Here is a 15,694-nt window from a genome sequence, read left to right as displayed (position 1 = left end):
CAATTTTAAATGTTTACATTTAAAGTTATAGTGTATTAAAATTATAGAAAATGCTACTGAAACCTCACTGGATTCCATAAAAAATATATAAATACTTTGCTGTCCTAACATTTATTTCCTGACTCTATTTTTTTTCCTGTAATATGGACTATATATTTTCCACTTTAGAAATATCTTGAATGATTTTGAAATTAATAGATCAAATATTTTACAAGTATTTCAGTTTATAAAATAAATCCACTGTTAAGCATTAAATACATTTTGGTTTACTGCTATATTTTCAATGCAATAACAGTATCTTATTCTTTCTGTATCTAAGAGAGAATTTTAAGGTGAGAAAATAATACGTGTTTGTAATAATATGGTTTTAATCTTTGCATTTTGTATTCAGTAAATATTATAATTTGTTCCATTGTCCTGGCCTTAGAATTCATTTGTCACTCTTGTTTTAGAAACATACTTCTCCATATAACTGTTAAAATATGTTAATGTCTCAGAATGAATTTTTATGTCCTTTCTTTTAAGTCACAGCTCATTTTTAAAATCATATTCTGTATTGAAATAATTGCCCAGCAAGGAGAATCTAATCTTAACATTGACAATAATTTCTGTTGTGTGATAGCAGAATATATATTTATTGTAAAGGAACATCACACAGTAAATTCGATTACAGTAATCATTGCTAATGGCCTTGTTTTGCTTTGTGTGATACCCTTGAGTAGTTTTAACCAACTGGATTACATTCAGTATACTCACTCTCCTGATTCTTCAGTCAAAGAATGAACAGCTGTGCTATCTCTTTTTCTTTGTAGTGAAAATGTTAAATTACTGCTTTGTCTAACTCTGTTGCTATGTTTAGTCCATCTAATTTTGAATTTTCTGTTTCAAAAGTTCAATCCAAAAATTCTGCAATAGAGTGTTGTCCTAATATTATTCCTGAACAACAGTCGATTAACTATTCATTCAAAGCAATCCGACTGTTCTCTTGTTAAGGTCTCTTCACCCAGGCTTCCAAGATCTTTCCCACATACCTTTACACTTTTCTTAAAACATTTTTATTAGTTTATTATGCAGCAAACAAAGAAAATACAAAAGTAAATACCAGTAGTAGGAAAACAAGGAAGTTAAAAGTGAGGGAAAGAAAAAAGGAAAAAGAAAAAAAAGCATTGACATCTGACTTCCTTTGGCGCAGTAGAATAAGGCATTAACATCAAACCTCCACTTTTTACTTTTACATAATAGTATAAACTAGCCAGATCTATGGTATAACAACAAATCTAATAGATAAAACTTAGGTGATTCAGGGGTGAAATATAAAGTGGTGTATCATCAGCCTACTGGTGATACCTTATGCCATAGCACTGCATTGTGTCAACCAGAAAATTCATGTAAATGTTAAGCAGGAAGAATGAAGGAACCGAACCCTGTAGTATCCCACAAAGTATATGCCATGTGCTGGCTCTCTCTCCCCATCGACATGGACTGAAATCACCCTGGAGAAAGGTGGAGATACAACATCGTATCCATGATATTGCAAACTGCTGAAAGGCCAAGAAGAGCAAGGAACAAAGAAAGGATACCATCTACTCCACCAAAAATTATCCAAGAGTGGAATTAATGCTACGTTGGTCCCATATCAATCCTGAGCCCTGACTGAAAGAGGTCCAATTTGTAACTCAAGAATAAATGGGATGCTGTCTCCCCAAAACCATTCATTAAGCAAGAAACAATTGACCTGCTGATTTGGGGCAGGAAAATGGATACATTAAGTCAGTGGTTCCCAAACTTGGCAACTTTAAGACTTGTGGACTTCAACTCCCAGAATTCTCCAGCCAGCTTCTGGGAGTTGAAGTCCACAAGTCTTAAAGTTGCCAAGTTTGGGAACCACTGCATTAAGTCATTCTGAAAGCTTAATAAATCTCTTATTTTTTAAACCACACCTCAGTGCCAAAGAGTAATAAAAATTCTGGCCTTATTACATGATGTCACATTGTCACTGCTATGCCTCTTTCAACCTTTGATTAGAAAATTATTTAAAACATTGAAAAATATTGTACAGTTCTCTGCATCCTTGTTTTCTCACATCCAGCTCCTCAGTGCCATAATTATACATAAAGTTTTGGGTAGCATCTCATGTTTTCAGTGTTTTGCTGACAGTGACACATTGAGCAAATATAACGTTCATGGCATCAATGCAACTCAAGCCTCAGCCCTTGGATCTCTCAAAAATGTGGAATTACAAGTAGTTCTCACAGCTTCTACAAAGTGATTGGATCAATACTGGTGGAAGACAATCCTGAAGGTTTCTAGGTGCCAAACCAAAAAATAATTTAAAAGGTCAATAGTGCATTAAATAGTACCCAGAAACTATTCAACATTCAGCCACAAAATGGATGTCATATACTCCCAGTAAAGAGCCGAGCAAGCACATAGGCTTCTGAGTAATTGTTTAGGGCAGCCACATCTAAATCAGTGACACTGAAGTAGTTAAGACAAATGGTGATAAAGGCATGAATTACAGTAGCTAAGTCCTCTTGCTTCAGGTACGGTTGCAATTAGCATACCAGCCATAGCTGGGCAAAGACTGATCTGGCCATTGTGTTAACCTGCTGATCAAGCAGAAGCCATGAGTCCCAAAGAACCCTAAATTGTAGATATACTCCTTTACAGGTTGTACCCACCCTTCAAGGACCAATCTTGGCAGCACTAGAGAACACCAATGGATAAACAACAGGAACACCATCTTAGTATAATTTCAGCCTGTTTGTTTGTTTGCATTACAGCCTCAAGGCATCATCAATAGCATCACTTTTACATCTAGGAACTGTACAACTGAGTACATCAGTGTAGTGATAACATACCCCAAACTGCACAATGATCTTAGCCAACTGCTTCATATAAATGTTAAAAAGCAAGGAGAACTGAACTTCATGGAAGGACTGCCATGAAATTACTTGCGTTAGCATGGCAGCATGAATTTATTATTTCAGAATAACAGAGTTGGATCTTGGTGGTCTTCTAGTCCAACCCCTTACCCAAGCACGAGACTCTATACCATTCCCGACAAGTGATTATCCACTTGTCTCTTCTTAAAAGCCTCCAGTGACAGAGCACTCACAACTTCTGTTGTGTTCCAATATCTCAGGGGCAGCCACAAAGAAGAGGGAGTCAGCTACACTCCAAAACACCTGAGGGTAGGACAAGAAGCAATGGGTGGAAACTAATCGGAGAGAAGCAACTTACTTAGAACTAAGGATAAATTTCTTGACAGAACAATTAATCAGTGGAACAACTTGCCTCAGAAGTTGTAAGTGCTAAAACACTGGAAGTTTTTTAAGAAGAGATTGGATAACCATTTGTATGAAGTGGTGTAAGCTTTCCTGCCTAAGCAAGAAGTTGGACTAGACTCCAAGATCCCTTCCAACTCTGTTTCTATTCTATTCTATTCTATTCTATTCTACTCTACTCTACTCTACTCTACTCTACTCTACTCTACTCTACTCTACTCTACTCTATTTTGAAATCAAGCTGTTCCACTGGTTAATTGTTCTCACTGTTAGGTAAGTTTTATTTAGTTCTAGGTTGCTTCTCTACTTGATTAGTTGTTTCCATCCATCGTTTCTTAGCTTGCCTTCTGGTGCTTCAGAAAATAGGTTGACCCACTCTTCTTTGTGGCAGCCTCTCTAATATTGGAACACTGCTTTCATGTCAGCCCTAGTAGCCCTATGTTTCACTAGACAAGACATACCCAATTTTTGCAACTATTCTTGAAATGTTTTAGCCGCCATCCCCCTAATCATCTTTGTTGCTCTTTTCTGCATTCTTTCCAAAGTCTCAACATCTTTTCATAATTTGGTGACCAAACTGGATGCAATATTCTAAGTGTGATCTTACTAAGGTTTTATAAAGTGGTACTAATACTTAATGTGATCTTGGTTCTATTCCTCTGTTAATGCAACCTAAAATTGTATTGGTTTTTTTGGCTGCCACTGCACACTGCTAGTTCATATTTAAGTGATTGTCCACTAGCACTCCAAGATCCATCTGACAATTATTGCTATCGAGCCAGGTTTCATCTAATCTGTACCTGTACATTTTGTTTTCCTTGTCTAAATGTAAAACCTTAGTTTTCTCTACATTGGATATCAGTTTTTTAGATATTCAATGTTTTGTTAGATATTCAATGGTATTTCAATGCTTTGATTTCTTTAATGCATATAATTTATTTTTAGATATATGGTTATTTGGTGTGACAACTAAGTATGTAACCAGTACTAAACCAAATTATTAAAGTATGTTGCCAGTTCCAAATCACGAAGAGAATAACATATAGTACCTGAGATGATCAAAACTTTGAAAAATTGTCTCTCAAATATTTCCATCCTCTAGGTGTCACTGTTTATATACTTTTATATATTTAAATTCACAGAGTTCACAAAGAATTCAAGTTTGATTGAAAATGGTACATTTGTCATACTGCAGTCAGTTGAAGCCAGATATACAAATTTAACAAATGAATTGTTAATCGCTCTTCTATTGAAAACAAAATTACACTGAAAAGCAAAACCAACTCAGCAATTAAAGAGCAAGTCTGTTGGATCTGCCCCTCTTGCTATGAACATTACCGCACATGTCTACTAATTCTACTCCATGGATATCAGAACAAACTGTTAGAGGAAAAGCTAATACTAGAGGAAAAGTTTTAATACTCTATTATGAATGTTTCTAGCTACATATTAAAATTCTTTTGTCTGTAATCTTTCACTAGACTAACTTTAATCATGCATCATATGGCAAAAGTTTTAAATCAAGCTACCTCAAATGGACTAACTTACAGATTGCTTTTAAAATCCAGAAGCCATGACTCCCATAGAATTGAAATTTGGCAAATTTTATAAAACATTTTATGACATCAAAATTACCATAAAGCATTTTGTGACATAATACAAAATGTCATTAAACATTTCTGTGGTCAACTCTGATGACTATGCTATACAATTCAACATGGGATATTTTCAAGACAAAAACATCTTTGAATAGTTCTCTGAATTTTTAACAACTTTTCAAGTACATTATAAGTTCTGATATTGTTGAAGGGATTGAGGAATATGATAAGGAAATATATCTGAAACGATGATCCAAGGAGTCACTAAATTTCAATATCCCTAAAGGAAATAAAAATTTATAGATTGAGGAGGAGGATGTTGATAGTGATGATGAAATAGATGATAGATGATAGATGGATGGATGGATGGATGGATGGATGGATGGATGGATGGATGGATGGATGGAGGCAGGCAGGCAGGCAGGCAGGCAGGCAGGCAGGCAGGCCCAATGCTTCTAACTTTGGAATAAATAGACATCCCTGCTTTTTATTTCCATTTTTTTATATTTTCTATAAAATATTACCTCAAATTCATATGTGTTTTAATTATTTCTCTAATTCTCATAAGGGTATACAGATGTCCCTTTTTTGAAACTTTGTAAAATCATTACATTTCCTATTTTACTTTTGAAGTATTCACAAAAATTTATGAAAGACATTACAGACCTACTTTAGTTGAAGACAATGCAATGGCATTAGCATATAATAAACACAGAAGTATGAAATCTATTTTCAGGTGAAAAGACTGTATACCTAATACATACCCTACGATACCATATCAATTGTAAATAAGTTAAAAGGCTATGGTATATTTTATTTGTGTCTTGAGTGGGTTTGGAGGGCATGCTAGGTGTAATTCTAATTGTAATATCTGCAAAGAAGAATTTCCCACCAAGAAGGCTGGCTAGGGAATTCTGGGAGTTGAAGTCCACATCTTTTCAACTTGCCAAGGTTGAGAAACACTGGACTATAAAACATGTATTTAAGATCAATGACAGCCATGTAAATTGCATTCCCAAAACTTATTAAAATATATTGTGGTTTTCTAAAATCTAAGTGTGAAATAAATTAGGCAATCTTTAATCAAAGGCTCTAACCATGATAGGTTATAACCTAAATTATCTTAGCTATGGTTCAGTGTGCTATCAAAATCCACTCCAATAAAAGAAGCTCTGTTTTTCCTGAATTCTTTTTCACTCCTTCTGGACATGCAAAAGCTGCTTTGAGCACACAAAATTGCTAAGGGAAAGTGAATGTTATTCATAAGTAATGTGTCCATAATTTTGTATCCATAATTAAGTCACAATAATATTTTCTATTATTTGCAAACGCCAGCCTTTTTCTTTAACCAACCAAGAAGTGTAAGATTGCTGGATATCTGGTTTGGTAGAACCTGGTAACTTGATCATCTGGAACATAATTAGGCTAATTCCATATTTGCAAACTGTCTTTTGCATAGTGAGATCCTTTATTTCTGAGCCAATTGTAAAGAAAAAAAATAGTCTGTAAATAATAATACCAGTAAATTTGACTGGTTTTATCCATCCTTACCAAATGTAAAAATGTGTGCACATCAGAGGTAACTTTTTGGAAGCATCTGCCCTTTTTTGAGCTATGGTACAGAACTGGTTTGCCTTCAGCAAATGATGTACTGCATCCACATCTCATAAACATACCATTGTCCTGAATTCTGTGTGTGCCCTCCCTTTCACAATATGCCATTTCAGTGTCCTGTGTTTCCCCATTTTTCTGAAAGGCTGAGAGCTGCTGTTTTAGTGAAAAGGAGATATTGCCCTTTTATAATTCATTGTTATTTGGACTTCTCTACTTCTGTATTTCCTAAAATGTTCCATAGCTCTTTTCCCCATATTTTGACTCAGATTCTAATGATACTTCATACTTGACCAGTATAAAATGTTGAAATAATGTGGCTGACATGTCAAGGCTTTGAGTTGCTTCAATCACTTTTTATTTTTAAAGAATGGACTTGAAGTACGCCTTAAAATGTTATTCTTTCAACTGTGAGTTGCATTTGCTCACCCAGCTGATATTTAAGCAGCAAGTAACTGCAGTGGATGTTGAGCAGAGAGTTGTAAATGATATGTGAATATTGAGCAGATGGCTTTGGTTGGCACCATCTAGATTTTCCATTCTGAAATTGCCTGCTAGGAAGACCACAAAATTAATTGCTGCTTCTTATGGTGATTCTCAAAAGTGACACTGGGGGAGGAGATTCACAACGATCTGTATTTATATATCTAGGAAGAACTATGGAAAATGTCGGAGGGAAAAACAATGTCTTAGATACATAGCATGGGGATAAAATGAATGCTATAGAATTTCTATTCATTTCAGTAGGATTCAAGTAGACCAACCCAATAGACTGTATTTCTAGCCTGATTTTTTTTTGTCCAAATTTTAAAAAGGCAATTGAGAATTTTTTTAAAAAAAAAATGCATTAATAAACACTTTTGTTTACGTGGAAGTCACCCTTTCAATTCTTCCTTTTTTGGAAGAACTGCTGCTGAAATGCAGATTTAAAGCTTGATTTAATTTGTTTTGAAACGCATTATGCTGTAACATGGCAAAATAGTGAAAAGACATAGCATAAAGAACATGCTGAGACTTTCCCCAAAGCAGCAGCTGGAGCCTCGTATGCTGCAGTTGCTTTCTGAGACGGTTTTGTTCCATCTCTATTATCTCTCTGCATTGCTTGCTGGTTTTGTACGCTGAAGGCCATATGTTCCATCTGCTCTACCCAGACATTCTGTTGGCAAGGGGAATGGATGTATATCCAGGCATCTGATTCTCATCCCAACAAAAACCCCAGTTTCACTGAAATTCCACTTCTCTGCAAGAAAAAAAGAGAACTGTTTACTGTTTTGTTTTGAAAGCTGGGAGTCTTGTTGTAAAAAAAATACATTTAAATGTCATAAGAAAGTAGTCCCTCATATCTGCAAAAAAGATAGCACTGAAGTACAATAGGAATTTCATTTCTAGGGCCAGGTTACTTTAGACAAATTGGTCCGGATCAGTTTCCTTTATCCCATAAAAGCTTTGTTTTTGTGCAGTAATTAGTTGATACTCTAAACTTTGTAATACCAAATTCCAAACAAATTTGTAGGCAATTCAAGGGTGGGGATGGGATCTATATCCCCAGACTTTCTATTTCTATAACGTTTCAGATGGGTTGAAAGGGCAGGTCTATTAGCTAGCTGGGCTATATCAGGAATAATTGCACCACATTTGCTCCAGATTAGAAAAGATTAGATGGGGGGGGGGAGTGTATTTACAGATTTCAAGGAGTTCATTTTCAAAGAAATCTAAAAAAATTTCTAGTCTCTTTCATTCTCTCTGGGATGCATTTCTCACTTCATAGTCTACCCTATAGTGCTTGGTTTTTCATCCAAAGACTAGAATTCATAGAATAATCTCATGCGTAGTTGTGAACTATTTTTTTCTATATGCTCTAAAAGTTTAAACATTATTTCAGGGTGCTAGAAAAATTAAATCAATTCCATCCCAACCTGTTTCCAATAAATATTAGAGTATGCTTGGAAAATAATTTATATATGAGAATCACTTTTTTATCAAATGAAATATGAAACAAAATGTCTATGAAGTTCAGTTGAGCTGATGCAGTCTTTGGCATCTTTACATATAAACACTGCAATGGAGGTCTATTGTCTTGCAGTCCACAAGATCTGCTTTTGTCACCTTATTTAGGCTGTAGAAAACCTGTGAACTTTATGGTGTTAACTTTTGCTCCATTAGGTTGACAGCAGTATATTTACAGGTAAGGTTCTTTGTTGAATGCGTTTGACATGATCAAAGGATCCAAATGTTGAGGAAGTCATTGAACAATTATGTTGTGTGTAGCCTTTGAAGGATTCTAGACCTAGGGAGATTCTGTAATTAAAGCCAGACACAGCTGTCTTCCAAAATGCCATAAAACCTAGTATCTGAAGTCTGTATACTTTAGAGGTGATCTGTTATATTGGAGACTTCGATTTAAAATGTATTCTAAAGAGTTGGTATAAGTTTTACTGGCAGTGTATTATCTTGCAAATATAAAGCTTTAATGTGTAACTAAAAAAATAATTATTTCCTAATATTTCAATTCATTATAAATCACTATGATTTTGAGCCATTTTATATATCATTAAAATTGCAAATATTACATTTTGGAATTATATGGCTACCGTAGTGATATAGCAAGTAGAGAAAGGATGGATAAGTAACTAATGTATCATTGGTTGTGATGTTTCCAAGTTTCATACTACTGTCCTTAACTTGTATAATTAAAAAATTAGCAATATTTGAGTGGCAAGAAAGCAAACCACTTTGTAATATCTTTGAAAGGTTGCCTATCCTCCTCTCCCCATTTATGTTTCTTTTTTCCATTTAACAAGAACAAGATAATTTTTTTTAATTCTAATCTTCTTTATTTTATTTTAATTTTAATCTTTCCTTCACACTGTTGTAAATGCTGAACAGGAACTGAGGGGGGAAGAATAAATAGATAAATAAATAAATTCATACAAAAATGAATTAAAGTGTATTAACAATATGGGTTGTATTTCTGTGAGCCTAATAATTCAAGGTTCAAGGTTCAATAATTAAAAGTCAGTGATATTTCATCCCTTGTTAGATTATATTTTGTAAGTAGACAAGGAAGCAGCCCTTTGGTATCAGTGAGTTCTTTTCATTCGAGTGGGTTACTCTGCTCTTCCACATCTCACATTTTGAAAGCCCAATGCACAGTTTATGCTTTACCACCTACAGTAGTTCTAGATTTGGGACATTTCTAGTCAATAAGTTATCTGGTCAGTCAATGAAATGTAAATTGTCCCTGTCTAGGCCACTGATGACTCAAGATAAAACGACCACATGCTGCTTGCTACAATTGTCAAGGGGAAAAGTAATGGAAATGTTCTTTTTTCCTCCTGAGAGTAGCTACCTATCTTTCATTTAGCTGCTGCCAGAATTTTGGTGAAGCTATCATGAGTGGTTTCCTTGTACTTGTTTAATGATCTATGCAGCAATGAGGATACATAAAAAGATTTCTCATTACACCCCCCCACCCTCCCGAACAGAAATAACTTGGGCTGATATATTGGGGACATGTACCATGGACTTTCTTATCCCAGTCCACCACCAGTTCCATTTTTCTACACTGGTAAAAGTACATGAAAACTCATCAGTAGCATATGATGGCTTTCTTTTTTGCAATCTAACATCAATTATAAACATTCATGCACCACAAAGATAGCTTTTTGACAGTAAAACTAACACTGCTCATCTTAAGAATATTCCTTTGAATTCAGTATGACTTCTTATTCCCTCCCTGATGAGGTAAGCTTTTGAATTTTAAAATTCTTTTTGTAAAGTTACTCCTGGATTAGATGTCAACGTTTTTATAATTATACTAGGGCAGGCACGAGAATCTGTATCCCCAGGACTAATTTCAAAAGGTGATTACAAAGAATTCATAATTCTGGGAAAAACAAAACAAAGCAGCCCGTTTCTGCACTGAGAATGAGGGTTCCCACTCACTTTAAGTCTTATCCTTATCCTGCCATACTCCTTGCTTCAAAAACATTTCTGCAGTTAAATACACTGGAATAAATGTAGTTAATTTAATTAGGAACAAGTTGTTGTTAAATTAATAACCCAGTTGTTAAGTGAATCTGACTTTGCTTGTCAGAAGGTCACAAAAGGGAATCACATGACCCCGGGCACTGCAACGGTCATAACAAGTTGTCTATAGACCAATTGTCAAACATCCAGATCTTGGTCACTTGACCAAGATGCTGCTGCAATGGTCATCTGTATGAAAAATAGTCATAAATCACTTTTCTCAGTGACATTGTAACTTCGAACAGTCACTAAATGAATTGTTGTACGTTGAGAACTACCTATAATTACAATATATATCTTCTTCATTGAATTTTTTGAGAATATGTTTACTTAAAGCAAATTCTGCAGGAATAATAATCTGTGGTGTTTTAATTAGCACAAGGATTAGCTACTGAATAATCTCTGCAGCTAAATCATGGGGAGAAATGTTGTTATGTTCTTGTGGCTGCCAAATCTCTACATAGCAAAATTACCTTAGAAATAGAATAAAACAGTTACTCTGGATTTAGAATGAATGAAAGTTCACCTTGCTTAGGAAGAAATTTGAAACAAAGGTATTTAGAATATTTGTATGAATACTGCTTATCTATGATGTTTCTTGAACCTATTTATATTTATATACTACCATAACAAGAGTTTGCATCACCTATCTGTACACAGGTAGAGTGGCCATGCAAAAGGCAAAAAGAAAATGCATCATCAAAAGAAGAGGACAAGGAGTGATACCTACAAGGACTCACAGATTTATATATTTAGAAATAATTAATTGATATAATAGGAAGGAAGGTCTGTATAACCTGTTCAAATGCATACTGGGTCTATGACTCCTGTAAAACTCTTGACTTTACCTTCTTACAGTTTCCAACTGGAGTTTGATAGACAAACCTTCGAACAAATAATTGTTCTTTGTAAATTAGGCAATATGGCGTCCTGAATTCGAGACTCAGGAACTGAATCTTTTCCATTGTAATCAACACCATGTTAAGACTTTGTGAATAGAAAAGGACGGCTTGTCTAGTCCCTATTCAGTTGATTGTAATAATTACCTCTTTTTATAGTCATGATAAGCTTTACACAGGTAACAAGCAACTCTCTCCTCAACAGATGAAAAACCAAAGAGCATCAACAATCATAGACTGATCATCCCAGGAGGTCCTTTTTACCATGGGGTTAATTTCATCAACTTCCTTTAGCAATTCCTCAAATCACAAGACTGTTTTAGTATATTCACAGATTTCATGACTTTTGTACTCACCTTGTTTATGTTTAAACAAGGTGAGTACAAAAAATTCCATCAGTCAGTCTTGAAATGAGTCTTTATTGTGCCATGTGAGCAAACACTTGCAAGCAATAATCAACTCTACCATCATGTGGATGTCCAAATAGACATTAAACAACCAATGAAAAGAAAGGGTTAGTTGGCCATTTCCAAGCCTTAATGGATAATTCCCCTTCTGCACTTTTGTCCCTGCTGGCCGGTTAAAACTTACATGCACTTATTTCGACAATATCATCTGTACACACTGAGAACTATTGTGATGTAGGGGTTAAAGGATTGGAACTGGAGTGGGGATGACCCAAATTCTGGTTCACCCTCAATCACAGAGGCTCATTTGGTGAGTTTGACTAGTATCTGCTCCTCTGCTCAACATACCTCACAGGATTGTTGTGGGAAAAATAGGAGGAGGAAGCATCAGGTATGCTGCTTTGAACTCCTTTTTCAAAAAAATGGGACATAAAGCAAATAAAAACATTTCCCCCCCTCCACTGATGTTGTATACTTAAGTATCAATAAGCTTCCTTTGAAGCCTTTTTACCGGGATCAAAATTATTCACAAGAAACTTTATTGATGTTAAAGTTAATTGCTTTAGGGATCTCCAGTCTATTTCTTACTTGTTGCAGCATGATAGGGTAAGGGATGTATATTGGTTTACAATCAAATACATTTAAAATCAAATGATTTTCAAAGTATTGAGAATCCTTGGCAAATTTAGCATTATACCAATATAATAAATAACTGTCCAATAAGATTGTTACAAAATTTTTATTCCTTAACAAACAACAAAGTAATTACAAAGCATAATAAGACAACAAAGCAATCAGTAGAGGAGGAAAGAGGAAGTTAGGGGAAAAAAGAGAAAAAGGATGAATACTCCTTGTATAACTGCTGGAAATCACATTTCCCCCATACCTTGGAGTGTTCCTCTTCCTGCCTTTATCAAGGAAGTGTCAAATCTGACACCTTTGCAATAAAGAAGTGAAAGTTTTTGAAAACCTTGTAACACCTAATCAAGGGATGTAAACTTTCTGTAAACCTAATTTGTGGATTAAAGTATCTCTAACATTTCTCAAATGTCTTTTTTGTCATTTTAATTATAAATTAGCCAGTTGAAAAAGAAAACGATGAAATGGTCTCCAACCTACTTTTCTGAAAGGGAGAATAACTTTACATACTTATCTTCTATTTTAATTCTAGTGCCCTAACCAGTAAACAATGCAGCAGAATTCCACTTTGTTGTTACTGTATTACTCATAACATCCTTTTAAAAAATCCATTGACATTTCTCAAATTCTGAAATCAAACCTCCCTTCAGTTTGAAGCACTACTAATTCTCTCCCCCTCCCTCCCCCCCATTAGAATTTGTTAACCTGAATAGAGCAGGGGAACTGCAACAACAATCACTGCAATTCCCTTTTCATGTAGTAGCGAAGAGATCATCAGCACTATAACTGGTTAAACTAGTTGATTTACTGTAAACTGAGGCTGCAAATCATGCTCCTAGCCTTTTAGTAGACATTAACAATTGGGTACAGTATTTACTCTCAACATTGCTATTGTTTCTTCATTTCTAAGAAGCTTAAGAGTCTTGAAGAAAAGATTGTGTATAATTATCATCCTTTATTTCAGACCGTCCCTCACCTTTGAGTCCCATCTCCTGGATAACCCTATATCTTATTTTCAGTTAGGGAGTTTTCCACTGATCGACTCTACCTTGCATATATGACAGATATTATATGTATGCACAACATACCTGATTCAAGACTATTACTATTGATGTCGTTTTGAAGCCATTCTATCCATGGCAAAACTGAGAGGGTGAATTCCTGGAGTTTATTTTTTTTTTCATTTAATTTTTATTAAATATTTTTAAGGGAAGATAACAACTAATATGAATATAAAATAAAAATTCTTGCACTTTTAGATTTCTCTTTGATCTCTTTTGTTTCTTTTTCTTACTTTATATTACTTTGTAGTTCCTGAAGTTAACTATTGGTTTATTTTGATGGCTTCTTCTCGTGTACAAAAATGCTTTTGCACATGAAATATGTGAGAGACCTTTTCCACATAAAGATAATTTGATAATGAAGATTTTGCAGTTCTCACATAAAACCATAGTGCAAAATATGACGGGCAGGATTTTACCATTATCTGCTCTATCCTCTGAAACAGAAGAAATGGTCAACTTATCTATTATCTATATCCAGTGGTGCTGACATATGGTGTATATATAAACTTTTATTGCTGCCATTTCACTGTACCTCCATAACCTCAAAGATTCATTCGTGAGGATGGCTACATTTTAAATAATTGGAAGATTATTTTAAATCTTCCAATCCCCAGTTCTCTGTTTTATTGTGGCCAAATTGTCATGTGTTTTCCCACCTCTGGCTGCAGCCTCCTGTGCTGCCATACTTCCAAGGGAGATGGGGCAAAAGTCCAGTTCAAAAGGAAAACACATAGTAGGGTGAGAAGAAAAATCCTCTTGCAAGACTTAATTGAAGTCTGTTCATTTGTTCCAACGTTACTATCTCAACACATTGTACTATGTAGTGTTTTTTGCAAATATACACAAGCTCAACTAAGCTCTCTTTGTAGAGCCTAATGACATTCACTTATCTTATCCATACTTTCACCAAGTATCATTTTGACATGCTCATATACCCCTTCAAAAGAATTGAGGTTTGTAAATGATAATTTACATTTCAGTCTTAAATGTTTATATGTAGATCTATAATCTTTAGGACACAAAGTTTCTCTTTCATTGACACATGCACACAAATTTTTAAAATGATGGACACAGGACCTAGGAGAACACTGAAAGTTTTTTCTCCATAGATGGAACAATTTTAAGAATTTATTACCAACAGACACATTCCTCAAGTGTTATATAGTTCATTTGAAAACAGAAGTTCTAAATATATGAGATAATCCTAATGCTTTCATCAATTAATGTACTTCGCTATGTGCAGTGTAGTTCAAGAATGAATTACTTCAAAAGCTTCCAAATTATCCTCTCTCAGAATAGCTTGATAATAAACGTGTTTACACTATTGCTTTCTTCATTCCAGATGGAAGATTACAAAACACCTTTTATTACAATTTTATTATTTAGTAACATTTAGTTTCTGAGAAGTATTCTATTCTGGTCTGTCTCCATGTATATCAAAATATTTTCTCAGCTCTAAAGTTTGAGAACATCCTTTCCCTCTCAAATTTGAAGAACATGATGCTGTAAGAAGATTCTAAATAACAAATTGTATTTTGTTACATTGATCATTTAGCGATGCCTTATCATGGCTAAAACAATGACTCTTTGACATAGATTTTTGACATTTCCCATGGAAAGGGGACTCTATAGCTCCTCATTACAATATATTCTCATGGTTGACAGAGAAAGAAGCTAAGGATATAAAACCTTTTTTGTTCTTTCAGTGTTTTTAAATGCAAACAGCCTTAATACTGGAGGCAGACTATGCTTAATGGAATTTAATCGCATTACTGAATTTAGGTGAGTTCCCTTGCTCCAAATACTCATACAAGTATCATCAGTATATCATCATTTTAGCCATTGTCCATCCAATGCAGGATAAAGGCCTCTTCTGCATGTTTCCAACCAATATGGTCCTGAGCTTCCTTTTGACAATGCTTGGGGATGTCGTCAATCGATATATGGTGTTATTTCCACTCTTGATACTATTGCTTGAGTTACACAAGGAAATCTTGCTCTATTTACCCTAGATGCAGAAAGGTCCTTCCAAGAAAGCTCTTTCCTTCTTGAGGAGGCAAAAGGGGAGAGAATGGTGACAAATTAGCACAACTCTTGGGCCAGGCTTTGAATTCAGACCATTCACATCAGATGACTTAAAAGGCAATTCACAAAGCACAC

Source organism: Thamnophis elegans, chromosome 10, assembly GCF_009769535.1.
Source record: "Thamnophis elegans isolate rThaEle1 chromosome 10, rThaEle1.pri, whole genome shotgun sequence".
NCBI lineage: Eukaryota > Metazoa > Chordata > Lepidosauria > Squamata > Colubridae > Thamnophis > Thamnophis elegans.
The sequence above is the reverse complement of the archived record's forward strand: the minus strand, read 5'-3'. Positions refer to the sequence as shown.